This window comes from Gadus chalcogrammus, unplaced genomic scaffold (genome assembly GCF_026213295.1).
Source record: "Gadus chalcogrammus isolate NIFS_2021 unplaced genomic scaffold, NIFS_Gcha_1.0 GACHA065, whole genome shotgun sequence".
NCBI classification, from domain to species: domain Eukaryota; kingdom Metazoa; phylum Chordata; class Actinopteri; order Gadiformes; family Gadidae; genus Gadus; species Gadus chalcogrammus.
Window position 1 is genome coordinate 515,880 of NW_026613500.1, and position 14,674 is coordinate 530,553.

Consider the following 14,674-nt stretch of genomic DNA (forward strand, 5'->3'; position numbering starts at 1 on the left):
GTTCTTTCAATTAAATTAAAAGTTTTATCAGCAGAATGCCAAGTAAATAAAGGAAATCTAACTGGCAATTTAGTTGTGTTGCCATGTTTATTGTGATTTAAAAGAATAAAAATGGGAAAGTCTATACGACAGGCAGAAACATAAGATAAAATAAACCGATTAACAAAATTCATTTGAATTACCTAAAATTAGCAACATATGTGATGTTTGAGTACAACCAGGCGTTTTTTCTCCCACACTGTATGCAGCCAAGGGGTACACATCATCAAGCTTCTGCTGCTCCAAAACAGCCATTTTCCCAGTGTCTTCCAGTTGAAAGGATCTTAGATGGTCTTCATACCACGCAGCAAGTAACTTTACAATAAAATGTACACAGCTATCCAAAATGGCTATCTGAATAATCTCAGCAAAGTCTGGTAGTCCACCAGTAGAGCCATGTGTCAAGATCATCCCTACACTGTACCTTGTTCCATAGTATGTGACAGTGTTAGTTAACTGCACAGTAGAAAGTGGGGACGTTTCTCTTAAAGCTCCCTGTATGTCTGAATGCAGCACTTCTAAAGGCAATTCAGATATTTTTGTTACACACAATGCCTGTTTTCCAACATCCGTGTGCAAGTGGTATGCCATAAACAACTGATGTCTAGTAGAAAGGGTCAACAAAACATTTTTGAAATTCTTAGAGTGCCTCACAATTTGCTTAAAAAAGCTGTGTTTCGCTTCAAAGCGCATTGTCCAAACACCAACCAGAGGCCCATATTCTTCAATCAATGCAGGGTAATGTTCCAAAAAGTGATGTTTGGGTATCAATTTTTGTTCTGGAAATAGTGCAAGGAATCTGTCACGATGTTCAGATATTTTAAAGTCAAGGTAAGCAATAGTTTCAACTGTGTGCACAGGTGCAACGGCCAACTCAACTATGTCTTTTAATGTCATGAGAACCTGCCAGGCAGAATCACTTTCAGGTACCCGTGAACCAACAATGAGAGGCAGCAACCGTATTAGGGCCCAATTTTCATGGGCATTTCAGCCTATAGTTCTGCGCTTAACATAGCTTATAGGGATAGCTTGAGGACTGTTAGCTTTGTCTGTGCCTTTGTAGGGAAAACTTGCGATTAACTCGTTCAGTACAGCCAAACTAAAGTACTTCTTCTTGATAAAAATTAGGAAACACAACGCAAGTTCCCTTGGGACGATGCCTTCAAACAGGTCGTGCAAAATATCCGGTGGATACCCACAGACAAAGTGAAAGTGTTTCAATTTGTCAGTCAGTGGACATGAACGCTTTACGCCAAAACAATGTGTTAAATTTGGAGTTTCTCGCAAAGTTTGTAGATGCAAACTATGGTCCTTCTTTGTCCGAGGTGGAAACACTCCAGTCCGCACTTCGCGTGTCTGGTACTCTGAAGAATGTCCAAGGCAAAATCTACAGATGTACGGCCCTGTGAAACTTTCAACCAATCCACTGATCGAATGTGCACCAAGGTTATCAGCTACAACACAGTGTACCGTTCCTTTAATATTTTTTCCAACACTAGAAATGAAAATCCCTTCCTGTTCAAGAATGGCAAGATCTTTCAAGAGTGGTTCCAAAACTGCTTTGTAGTCAAACTGTTTGACATCAACCGCTTTGCAAAGTAAAGCTAAATGTACTGATGTTAATGTAGATTGCAACCTGGATGGCACATTTGCCAAAAGCCAATAAAAAGCTGTTATTTTGTGTTTTTTTCTCGAAGTTCCAAGTGGGTTGCACACCTCAAAATCGTCAACATAAAGGATTATAGAGAGTCTTGTTTCTCCCCCGGAATAGAAGTCATTTAGTTTGAAAGTTTTACCATCAAAAATTGACTTAATATAGTTAGTACTGTTTGAATGTCCGGTTAGGATTCCGTCTGCAATGTCCCTATTCTTCAAGAGTGCCTGCAAAGTCTTGAGTACAGGCACATATTGAAAAGTCTTGTTCTTTTGAGAATCAAGAATATATTCAACAGGATCAACACACTGGAAATGCTCCTTAAACCACCTTCTTCTCTTAAAAGCAGAACCAAGTGGACCACTTGCCCCAAGCGCTGTACTAAGGGGATGCAGCTTACACAACTGTTCTGCCAAGTCAGTTATGATGGCCTGGTCAACAATGCATTCATCAGACTTTAATGTTGAATCAAGGATGTTTCTAACAACTGCAACAGATGCTGAAGATGAGATGAAGTGGAGGTCTTCCACTAAGGCATCAATGCAACTCACTGAGGCGTTATATATGCTTTCTAGCTTCAGCAATAGTAAGCCAATCCTTTGAAGAACTAAGAATGCCACACTTTCCTGATCAACATTTGAACTAGTGCCCTCATCATCACTGGCCTCTGGTAAATCAGAATGGTCAACAGTTTGATTATGTTGACTATCATACACGTCTGGCTTAAAATCACTCAAAGAATAGGATATGTGTCTTCTGCTTTTGTGTTTCAAATAAGTATTGTATATATTGGTCCTAAAGTTGCAGCCTTCAAATACACAACAGACAGTTTCATGGCTCTTCAGATGAATTCCAATATGCTGAAAGTAGTCCTTCTCGGTATAACAACAAACATCACAAACTAAACACTTGAAAGCAGAGCTAATTCCTGGCTGTAAACTTTGAGCTGCGTGGTATCTTGACAAATGTGTGCGAAGGGCAGTCTGCGTTTTAAATGTGCAAGGGCAACCGGCATGTAGACATGGCTGGGATTGCCCACGACCGAAGGTTGCGTGTTGTAGTCTGTAATGCTTTAGGAGATTCCCCTTAGCGGCAAACACAGACTTGCAGATCTTACACTGCCATCCCATAGGAGAAAACCTAAGGTCATAAGAAAGAAGTAGCCTACATCAGTAATAGATCTAACAATTAAATAATGAAATGTGCTTTGCCCTTTTTTTAGTATTTGTTGTTTAACATTTAAACAACTCAATTATGGACGTAATCCATAAGTGAGCCTCAAGTTTAATTGATAGACATTTGATAAAATGAATTTAGACTAAAATCCTTTTTTCCACTGGTACATTATTATAAGAAGACAATTTGATTAATTAGTGTAAACGTGATAAAATGAATGTAAATAGTAAGTAACCATAGGTTATGGAAAAGTACGTACAAACCATGTCAGTTTAGCTTAATTACATGTCTATGAGAAGCATAATCAGTATTTCAATATTTTCTACTGCTTTAATTTCAGATTCAGGTTGGAACTACAGGTTCTGATCATCAGTGAAAAAACTTTTGCAAATCTGCTTTTATGCCAGCCAACGTTTATGCAAAATAGCAATAATCACATTTTCTATTGCAAACAAACAGTGTTTGAACATTTAGGCTACATATGTTCTGGATGTGAAATGATTACAGCACGTTGTGTTATGCATGTTAGTGCGATAATACATACCTATTGACAAGTGTCAGTCAATGATTCTTCATGCACCTGGAATGAAATTCATATTTTCTTTAATTCGATTGGATGAATTAGAATTTTGACACTCGCACAACAGCAATCAATTAAAGTAACTAAATAAAACGCAAAGTCTGCACCTTCCCGTGCAAAAAAGATAGAAAAGTTTGCATATTTCAGACAATCAAAGTAGGAAACTTGTAACTCGGCCTATAGGAACCCAAAGTGGCACAACAGTCTTGTTCCAGTTTTGTTTACTTAGTGTCTGTGATAAACCATCAAACACTACTCATTATAATTGATAATTTGTTAAATATATCCCAGGCCAATAACTTATTAAAAAAAAACTTCACCTTAAATTGCACTGCTCTGATCTTCAGATGTGCGAGAAGCAGAGATGGAGAGCATACTTTATTAAGTTTAACTTTTTACTGATTTTGGGGGCAGCAGGCATTTCCCCGTCTTCTTCCTCTCCCAACCGGCCACACTGTCGTTCTGTCTTGTTGGATGTTACATAGTAGTTGATAGTTTATTATGTGTGATAGTAAGGGTGGACTGCCAGTTTTGTTTACGGTGTTTTTTCTTGCTTTACTTAGATAGGGAGGTAAGATTTGTAGTTTGTTTTCTTAGGGCTATTTTCTTACCTTTTAGATAGGATTGTTTTATTTGTTATTTTGGCCTTGGTCCGCCCTGAAGTTTATATTATATATTTATAGGTTTATTTAATAATGTGTATAAATAAATCTTTCCTTCACTCAAATTGTGATTTGGGTTGTGGCTATTTGGGAGTTGGGGAAGACGGGGGCTAATTCATGTTAGGCCCTAGGCACCCCCGAGACCTAAAACAAAATGGAAACGTCCTTTCTGGCTGATCTCTATTATAAATAAATATGAAGACATATTGTTAATGAACGTTAAGAATTGGGGGGGGGGGGGGGGGGGGGGTTAAGTTTGACGATACAGTTTAACTGTATCGTCAACCTACGTACTTCAGTGGGGGTTTCACTCCGTCTGCTCACGGCACCTTCTCAACGAGCAGATGTGCGCCTGCAGCCAGAGGGGGCGCCAAAATACCTATTCCCCACACAATGTTATGTAGTACTTCATTGATAACCGCTACGCAGCGCGATTTTTTTTTAACTGCTCGTGGCGCCCCCCACAAATATGCCGCCCCGGGCGGCCGCCTGGTTCGCCCGTACCTAAAACCATGATTGTATTCTGACCCTGGACACGGCTGTTTCTGTCTTGTTGAATATGCACCAAACACAAAACTATTTCCAATAAAAAAAATAAGGCCAAATTGATCAAACAGAACGAGCTAACAGACAAACATTGTTTTGAAATGTAACGAAATCCATGGCCTAAATAAAATATTAATAGAGACAATGACAGTAAACCGGGCAAAATGGCTTACCTCTGAAAGCAAGAATCCTTTGGTCTCTGAGATTAGCTCCTTGCTAGCCAGCTAGCCAACGTGGTTGTTGCGTGATCCAGGGCATGGGTGAGCGAGAGGGAAGGGCGAGGAAGGAAAATTAGTATAAGTAGATCATTTGACGTGTCTTAAAAGAGCATTAAATAGCATATAACAGGAAAATAATTAAAAAGCTCAACATAATTGTCGCATTGAGCAGACCACTTTGTCCTTTTGGTCGAGGCAAACCGGCCTCTGCATTGTAGGCTACGACGGAGTATTAGGGCCACACGTGAAGAAAAAAAATATTTTTGCTGTGACGAGATTAAAATCGACACGTCGACTTTAAAGTCATCATGCCGACATTAAACTCGAAATGTCGAGAATAAAGTTGAAATGTCATGTCGACTTTAATCTCGACGTGTCGACTTTAAACTCGAAATGTCGAGAATAAAGTTGAAACATCATATCGACTTTAATCTCGACGTGTCCATTTTCCGTTCCTCTGTCAGCACGCAGACGCTCCGGGCATCCTCCCAAGCGTGCAGCGGATGACACGAAGTAGTGGATGGAGGCCTACTCCACAAACAATGACCCCAGGGTTATTGCCGACTACTTCGTGTCATCCGCTGCACGCTTGGGAGGATGCCCGGAGCATCTGCGTGCTGAGAGAGGAACGAAAAATGGACACGTCGAGATTAAAGTCGATATGATGTTTCAACTTTATTCTCGACATTTCGAGTTTAATGTCGACATGTCTTTAAAGTCGACGCGTCGATTTTAATCTCGTCACGGCAAAAATATATTTTTTCTTCACGTGTGGCCCTAATACTCCGTCGTAGTACTGACTTCGAATCACAGCAACAAAGCTTAATTTTGACGTTACAGCAGAGTAAGGTTGACATTATTGGTAACAAACGCGAAACAATGTTCACATGCTACTGCATCTTGGTTTAACAGTATCTGTTAACGAATATAATGAAAAGTTATTTACCTTCTGGGAAGTGGCAGTCCCAGAAATGTGCTGACTGCATGTGCTGACAGACGTCCATGTGGCGCAAAATGCCCGCTCGGCGGAAGTGTAAGGTTATAAGAGCCAAAGACCAGTGCTGATAAAATATAATTAAATACTACCAAGGGGATCACAGCAGATTTTTTACGGACATAAATAGTAAAATACAATTACCTAATAAAAAACATTAAATTGATTGAATTCAGCTAAATGTGTATCCAAACTGCTTTAAGTCTTTTTTATTATGTAAAGGTTGCTACTGTTTATTTATCAAATATGAATTAACCCTTTTCCCTTTTTTTTACTGTGTAAAATGATTAAAACCAAAGATCTCTGAATGGGTCAAATTTATAGATTTTATGGAACTTTGATCTTCCTCATAAAATACAATTAAATACTACTAAGGGAATTACAGCTGATTTTACTCCATCAAAAAATAGTAAAAAACAATTAATAAAAACACAAAAGGTATTGAAAACCACTCAATGTGATTCAAAACTTCACAAAGTCTTTTTTATTACATAAAGGTTGCTATATTTTATCGATTGAATATTAATTAACACCAGTCCCAGTTTTTACAGTGCATGCTCTCGTGTTCTCGCCTGTAGATCTGTACCTAGTCGTGGTGGGCGAGCTTTTAACTAAAATGATCTTGTTTATTTGTGTTTATATGGATTGCCTTTTCAATGAAACACATTCTGGTTGAAAAATAAAAGTTGTAAAAGTATTTTGGAGTCTCAGTGTGCTTGGGTTTCAGAAGGGGTGGGGTATTGGAAAGAAAAAACACACCAAAGAAATTAGAAGTCCTTGTGTCTTCACTCCCGCAACCAGAGGTGTGAATACACCCCCACTGTGATGGCTGCACTCCCAGTGTGGTCAAAACAATGAGTTCTGTGAATGGCTCTTATTATTTTTCTTAATTCAGCCCAAAAATGTAACAATTTAACACTTTTCCACTTGATTGTATGAATCTCATCAGCTACATCCACTCAAAGTATGAAAATAATAAACAAAACATCCAGCAGACTAGTGGATTTTGATAATCTAGGCCTTGCACATGACATTTGTGAAAATAAAACCACCCACCATTGGACACCAGATGGAGCCGTCCGTTTTGATCCTCGATCCTTTTGGATCGATCCCAGTGTTGAGGGATAGGGACTTTGGGGGGTCATGAGCCATTCCCAGGCGGTCACCCATCCAAGTACTAACCAGGCCAGACCCTGCTTAGCCTCCGAGATCAGACGAGATCGGGCGTGCTCAGGGTGGTATCATTCATAGCTATTATTTCTTTAGAACAACATGATCAGGGGAGAGCGCGAACGCAGTCCCCCACTACCAGAAATTATGCAATCGAGATTCCCACATTTGGGGAATTCGCACGGGTCAGCAACAGCCTCAGTGCAATGGCTGAGCCTCGCTATGGGTGAACCACCTTCTTGATCATGGTATCTCCCTTGCCAGGTAAGTATGAGTTGTACACGTTCAGGTGGGCTGAACGATGCCCACGCGTGTTCCCCAGGAGAACGGTTGCAAAGCATTCGGAGATGTCTAGACTTTAATAAACACTGTAGACCACCGGTCACACGATGACAGGCGAATCTGAAATCAGCGTGATGGAAGCATAACGAAAGGAAACCTGGAGGTCCGAGTTATCGACACGCCACAGAAAGAGTCCTTTTTTCTTTCTTAAACAACAGAATAGTGGTGGCGAGATGATGCCTCATGAAACGTCAAAGCCTCGCAGCCAGGTGAACCATCAAAGTGGTTCGACCTCGAAGCTTCAAATGAGTACGCTAGGGACAAGGAATGAAATTATGATGAAAGAAAGAGTTTCCTGTGATGATGTGATGTTTGCTTCGTACAACATCAAAACGTTTAAGAATTAAAGTCATTTCAGTGATACGTGTGAGTGTGCCTTTCATAAATATCTCCCGAGCTCATGGTAGAGAACAAATCATTTGACAAAGGTTTTAAGTCATCCCGGGCAAAATAGATTGTCTTATAACTACAGTAGCCTACTAATAATTGTAATAATAGAACTGCATGATGTCTGAGAACGAGTGTGATTAATTACATAGCCATAAAAGTGATCTTGGAACTGGGTAGGGTCTTCTTTTTGTAGAAATGTGCCAATTGTGAACCCATATCGCGGAACAGCCCGAGATGAAGCCTCGAACGTCACGCGCCACGTCATTTCGCCTATGTGATACGGAGCTTCGCTGGGGGAGGAGCCGAGGTACTCGACACACGCCCCGATGCCTCGACGCAAACCATAACATCACTACAACAGAATATCGTTGGAGTAATTGTAAACAGTGCGTTTGTGAATTGTAAATGACACTTTATTGACTACAGGCGGACGGGTGTACTCTCAGGAGGAGTTTAGTTTTGTTTTTCACAGCGAGAGAGGGGTGCACCGGTCCTGGAGTTACTGCAATACCAGGTCGATGCGTGGAGTGGACGGAGCAAGCCCCTTTTCCATCTCCCAGTTCGAAAAATCAATTTAATACATGGTCCCCGGGTAGGGGACGTATCAGATATTAAACTGATAAGAACAGATACTACACTTGATCTTAGCCAAAAGGCCGAGAAGCGATGCACACACATGCTCAGACCAAGAGGCTAGCTTCCCAGACACGTCGCTCCACTTGGCGGTTTAACAGACAACGACGAAACAAAAAAAAGACCAAGCAATCTGTGTGCGTGTTTGTGTGTCTGTGAAAGCTGGAGAAATAAACCGAGGTCGCTACATCTCTTTGCTGCTGCCTGCTGGCAGTCTCACTATTCCGTCTGCATGTTTCACAAATAGAGTTTGGAGCAGTGGAGGCTTATATGAGACTACAGGTGAAGCAGTGAGTGAACGAAATGTTGAATGTATTTTCTTTCTTTATTTATTATTTATTATGTTACCTTTTTAAATTAGACCAGTATGTGAGTGCACTGAATTTCGTTTTACTTCTGTCCAATGACAAATAAATATATATCTATAACACCCGGAACTCTATTGCAGCCAATGACCTCGAGTTGAAAAAGAAAATAGCTTACAGCACGTGGTATTCCCCGGTGAAGCAGTCAACGGAGGATTCACTCAGGTAAATTTTATCCCCTGCATCGTTTGCTAGTTAATAATTAGACATTTTTTTTTACGGTTTGTATTAAGCTGTTTCGATTTTGTAGAAAGAGAAAAGATTTCGACCGTGTCATAACGTGGTCGTTGTGTATAAAGGGAAGACGTAGAGGTTACGTTTTTAGCTGCTGGGTAGACTTTAGTCAACCTATCGCCGTTTTGTCGGTGAGCAACCATATTACCCGTGGGAAGTCTCGTTTTAATCGTGGCAATCTAAGCTTTCCAACGGTGTATGGCATTACTATATTCACCCAAGGGTTGTTGAAATAATAAGCTGATTAATGTGTGTTTTGTGACGATAGCTAGGCGCGGCTAACGACACTGTTTACAATAGTAAGGGCTACGTCGCATACCTGCAAACTTGTTGCTTTTCGGCGACAATCAACGTTTTCTTGGTCAATTTGATGTGGATATGTGTTAATATGGGTAAATGGGACTGTTGAGACAACAGCTGATGCGAGAGTAATTGTAACATGAAGCAATTTGGCGACCGTGTTAATCTCTTGACAATCTGGCGAGCTTGTTGTCCTAGGCTAATACACCAACAGCAGATTTCTGTATAATAAAGGGCTACATATTGTCAATCTAAATGATCTGCTTTTAGTTTTACTCATTTATTCATGTTTTACAGTACCAGATGGAACATGCCTACACATCAGTGCACCGTGTGCGACAAGACATTCGGTGAAAAGTCCAACCTGGCGAGTCATCTGAAGATCCATGCAGACGCCAGGGAGACCTTTACCTGTGATGTCTGCGGGAAGAGCTTGGCCACTAAACCATCGCTGGTCAGCCATCAACAGCTACACCAGTACCCCAACATCATTTTGTACCGGCTAGGAGAGGCCAGGCTGTACTGTACAGAGGCAGCAAGGTCTGTGGCAGAGGCCCGCAGCAGCACTGTTGTTGACCCTAAATGGCTGGATCTCAAGACAGCAGAGACCTTTGGAAAGGTCAGCTGGTCATCACGTTCGGGAAGCACGCCGGTCAGACCTTCAGGTGGCTTGTGGAGAATGATGTCGGCTGGCTGGTGTGGCTGCTGTTCCAGTACTGCCAGCAGGGAGAGCATAACGAGCTGCTGAAGTGGCAGAAGGAGCGACTGCTCCGCCAGACCGGCCTCAGGTCCAGTACCGGCACATCCATCACCAGGCTGGAAAGAGACGTGGTGAGAAGCGGAGCTAAGTTGTCATAAGCACTTTGTTTCACCTGTTGGCTGTGGAAAGCAAATAGCACACACGTCATATCAATACTGATCACATGTGTATTTTATATTTCCAGATTATTTGTTGATGAGCCTGTGACTCCAGCGAACCGGCCCGTTCAGCCCACTGGGTTTGTCGTCCTCCACCCGGCTGAAGCCTGCTGCGCTCACCCCCATTCTGCCGAGGCCTCCTGCGCCCACCCACCTCCAGCCGAGGCCACCTGCTGCGTTGACCTACGGCCCACCCCCTGTGTCGGCAGCACCCATACTGCTGGTCCTCCCCGCACAGCCACAGGCCCCCTCCGTCCTGTTTCGTGGGCCATCCTGCAGCCAGAGCCTTGTCCCTCCTGCACCAACAGTGAAGACATTCATGCCTAACAAGTCCTCAAGGCCATGTGGGGCTTGCCACATGCCAAACTGTGGTGGACAGTGGAAGAGGTACAACCCTTTCAAGGACAAAGTGGCTGGAAGCATTCAGAAAATGTTTTCCTACTGTCCATCCACTAGGAAGTCCACTACCCCTGGCTTTTACAATGTGGTGTATGACAACTTTGAACACTTTAAGAGTGTCGTGGATGCAGAGTTGGACAGGAGGACTGTGTAAATACCTGGAAATGCGTGTGTGTGTGTGTGTGTGTGTGTGAATAACTTACCTCTGTGATGCCACTGTTCCTGTGCCATCTGTAAGAGAGAGAAAGAGGCTTGTTTGTGTGTGTTTGTCTTTGTCTTTGTGTGTGTTTTTTAAAGTGCTTCATTAAGCACTATCTATTTATTTATATCGTTAAAAAAAAAGGCACTTTGCAGATTTACTTGAAGTTCTTTTGTTCGCTTTTTATTTATTATTATTTATATTGCTGTTAAAATTAACTTTGTAGTATCCATTCTGCTCTATGTTCAATATCGAGGCCAATCTTTTAAACCATAATCAGTTCCAATCTAACACAATCAGTTTACATACCCTTTAGTGGTTGTTCATGTTCAGATAATCTGTGTTTTTGTCATGCATGTTGTTTGTCTTTGTCAGCTTCATGTCTTTGTGATGTTTGTATGTATTTGTCTGCTTCAGTTTTAACAAAAGTTTGCTCAAGAAAACACAAAAGGGAGGAACAGCTTGAGCCTTTATTTGTTGATTGGTCACCCGAGTCTATGGATAATCATGTTCATTATTGCACTTTAGCCTGTACAAGCCAATTGTTGATTTGTATCTTAAGTACAAGTGTGTGTGTGTGTGTGTGTGTGTGTGTGTGTGTGTGTGTGTGTGTGTGTGTGTGTGTGTGTGTGTGTGTGTGTGTGTGTGTGTGTGTGTGTGTGTGTGTGTGTGTGTGTGTGTGTTCTTTAATTGTTGAGTGTTTTTTATTATTATTAATGTTATTTATATGTGCCTGTCCTTGTGATGTGTGTATGTCTGTCAGCTCCATGTTTAACTAAATGTTTGCAAATGGTAGTACATGTTTGTCTCTCGTCTCATGCTCTCGTGTTCTCGCCTGTAGATCTGTACCTAGTCGTGGTGGGCGAGCTTTTAACTAAAATGATCTTGTTTATTTGTGTTTATATGGATTGCCTTTTCAATGAAACACATTCTGGTTGAAAAATAAAAGTTGTAAAAGTATTTTGGAGTCTCAGTGTGCTTGGGTTTCAGAAGGGGTGGGGTATTGGAAAGAAAAAACACACCAAAGAAATTAGAAGTCCTTGTGTCTTCACTCCCGCAACCAGAGGTGTGAATACACCCCCACTGTGATGGCTGCACTCCCTGTGTGGTCAAAACAATGAGTTCTGTGAATGGCTCTTATTATTTTTCTTAATTCAGCCCAAAAATGTAACAATTTAACACTTTTCCACTTGATTGTATGAATCTCATCAGCTACATCCACTCAAAGTATGAAAATAATAAACAAAACATCCAGCAGACTAGTGGATTTTGATAATCTAGGCCTTGCACATGACATTTCTGAAAATAAAACCACCCACCAGTGGCCACCAGATGGAGCCGTCCGTTTTGATCCTCGATCCTTTTGGATCGATCCCAGTGTTGAGGGATAGGGACTTTGGGGGGTCATGAGCCATTCCCAGGCGGTCACCCATCCAAGTAGTACTAACCAGGCCGGACCCTGCTTAGCCTCCGAGATCAGACGAGATCGGGCGTGCTCAGGGTGGTATCATTCATAGCTATTATTTCTTTAGAACAACATGATCAGGGGAGAGCGCGAACGCAGTCCCCCACTACCAGAAATTATGCAATCGAGATTCCCACATTTGGGGAATTCGCACGGGTCAGCAACAGCCTCAGTGCAATGGCTGAGCCTCGCTATGGGTGAACCACCTTCTTGATCATGGTATCTCCCTTGCCAGGTAAGTATGAGTTGTACACGTTCAGGTGGGCTGAACGATGCCCACGCGTGTTCCCCAGGAGAACGGTTGCAAAGCATTCGGAGATGTCTAGACTTTAATAAACACTGTAGACCACCGGTCACACGATGACAGGCGAATCTGAAATCAGCGTGATGGAAGCATAACGAAAGGAAACCTGGAGGTCCGAGTTATCGACACGCCACAGAAAGAATCCTTTTTTCTTTCTTAAACAACAGAATAGTGGTGGCGAGATGATGCCTCATGAAACGTCAAAGCCTCGCAGCCAGGTGAACCATCAAAGTGGTTCGACCTCGAAGCTTCAAATGAGTACGCTAGGGACAAGGAATGAAATTATGATGAAAGAAAGAGTTTCCTGTGATGATGTGATGTTTGCTTCGTACAACATCAAAACGTTTAAGAATTAAAGTCATTTCAGTGATACGTGTGAGTGTGCCGTTCATAAATATCTCCCGAGCTCATGGTAGAGAACAAATCATTTGACAAAGGTTTTAAGTCATCCCGGGCAAAATAGATTGTCTTATAACTACAGTAGCCTACTAATAATTGTAATAATAGAACTGCATGATGTCTGAGAACGAGTGTGATTAATTACATAGCCATAAAAGTGATCTTGGAACTGGGTAGGGTCTTCTTTTTGTAGAAATGTGCCAATTGTGAACCCATATTTATTATTTATTATGTTACCTTTTTAAATTAGACCAGTACGTGAGTGCACTGAATTTCGTTGTACTTCTGTCCAATGACAAATAAATATATATCTATAACACCCGGAACTCTATTGCAGCCAATGAGCTCGAGTTGAAAAAGAAAATAGCTTACAGCACGTGGTATTCCCCGGTGAAGCAGTCAACGGAGGATTCACTCAGGTAAATTTTATCCCCTGCATCGTTTGCTAGTTAATAATTAGACATTTTTTTTTACGGTTTGTATTAAGCTGTTTCGATTTTGTAGAAAGAGAAAAGATTTCGACCGTGTCATAACGTGGTCGTTGTGTATAAAGGGAAGACGTAGAGGTTACGTTTTTAGCTGCTGGGTAGACTTTAGTCAACCTATCGCCGTTTTGTCGGTGAGCAACCATATTACCCGTGGGAAGTCTCGTTTTAATCGTGGCAATCTAAGCTTTCCAACGGTGTATGGCATTACTATATTCACCCAAGGGTTGTTGAAATAATAAGCTGATTAATGTGTGTTTTGTGACGATAGCTAGGCGCGGCTAACGACACTGTTTACAATAGTAAGGGCTACGTCGCATACCTGCAAACTTGTTGCTTTTCGGCGACAATCAACGTTTTCTTGGTCAATTTGATGTGGATATGTGTTAATATGGGTAAATGTGACTGTTGAGACAACAGCTGATGCGAGAGTAATTGTAACATGAAGCAATTTGGCGACCGTGTTAATCTCTTGACAATCTGGCGAGCTTGTTGTCCTAGGCTAATACACCAACAGCAGATTTCTGTATAATAAAGGGCTACATATTGTCAATCTAAATGATCTGCTTTTAGTTTTACTCATTTATTCATGTTTTACAGTACCAGATGGAACATGCCTACACATCAGTGCACCGTGTGCGACAAGACATTCGGTGAAAAGTCCAACCTGGCGAGTCATCTGAAGATCCATGCAGACGCCAGGGAGACCTTTACCTGTGATGTCTGCGGGAAGAGCTTGGCCACTAAACCATCGCTGGTCAGCCATCAACAGCTACACCAGTACCCCAACATCATTTTGTACCGGCTAGGAGAGGCCAGGCTGTACTGTACAGAGGCAGCAAGGTCTGTGGCAGAGGCCCGCAGCAGCACTGTTGTTGACCCTAAATGGCTGGATCTCAAGACAGCAGAGACCTTTGGAAAGGTCAGCTGGTCATCACGTTCGGGAAGCACGCCGGTCAGACCTTCAGGTGGCTTGTGGAGAATGATGTCGGCTGGCTGGTGTGGCTGCTGTTCCAGTACTGCCAGCAGGGAGAGCAGAACGAGCTGCTGAAGTGGCAGAAGGAGCGACTGCTCCGCCAGACCGGCCTCAGGTCCAGTACCGGCACATCCATCACCAGGCTGGAAAGAGACGTGGTGAGAAGCGGAGCTAAGTTGTCATAAGCACTTTGTTTCACCTGTTGGCTGTGGAAAGCAAATAGCAC

General features: G+C 42.1%; 3 non-coding genes across 3 annotated transcripts; all 3 read right to left on the reverse strand.

Annotated features, from left to right (window-relative positions):
* Positions 1–7,146: 7,146 nt before the first annotated feature.
* LOC130378086 (U1 spliceosomal RNA) lies at positions 7,147–7,311 on the reverse strand. The gene has a single exon (XR_008894483.1). It is a non-coding gene; the product is annotated as a U1 spliceosomal RNA (small nuclear RNA).
* A 937-nt stretch (positions 7,312–8,248) lies between these two features.
* Positions 8,249–8,439, reverse strand: LOC130378115 (U2 spliceosomal RNA). Its single transcript, XR_008894508.1, has one exon. It is a non-coding gene; the product is annotated as a U2 spliceosomal RNA (small nuclear RNA).
* Positions 8,440–12,362: 3,923 nt separating this feature from the next.
* LOC130378087 (U1 spliceosomal RNA) lies at positions 12,363–12,527 on the reverse strand. Its single transcript, XR_008894484.1, has one exon. It is a non-coding gene; the product is annotated as a U1 spliceosomal RNA (small nuclear RNA).
* Between the last annotated feature and the right edge of the window lie 2,147 nt (positions 12,528–14,674).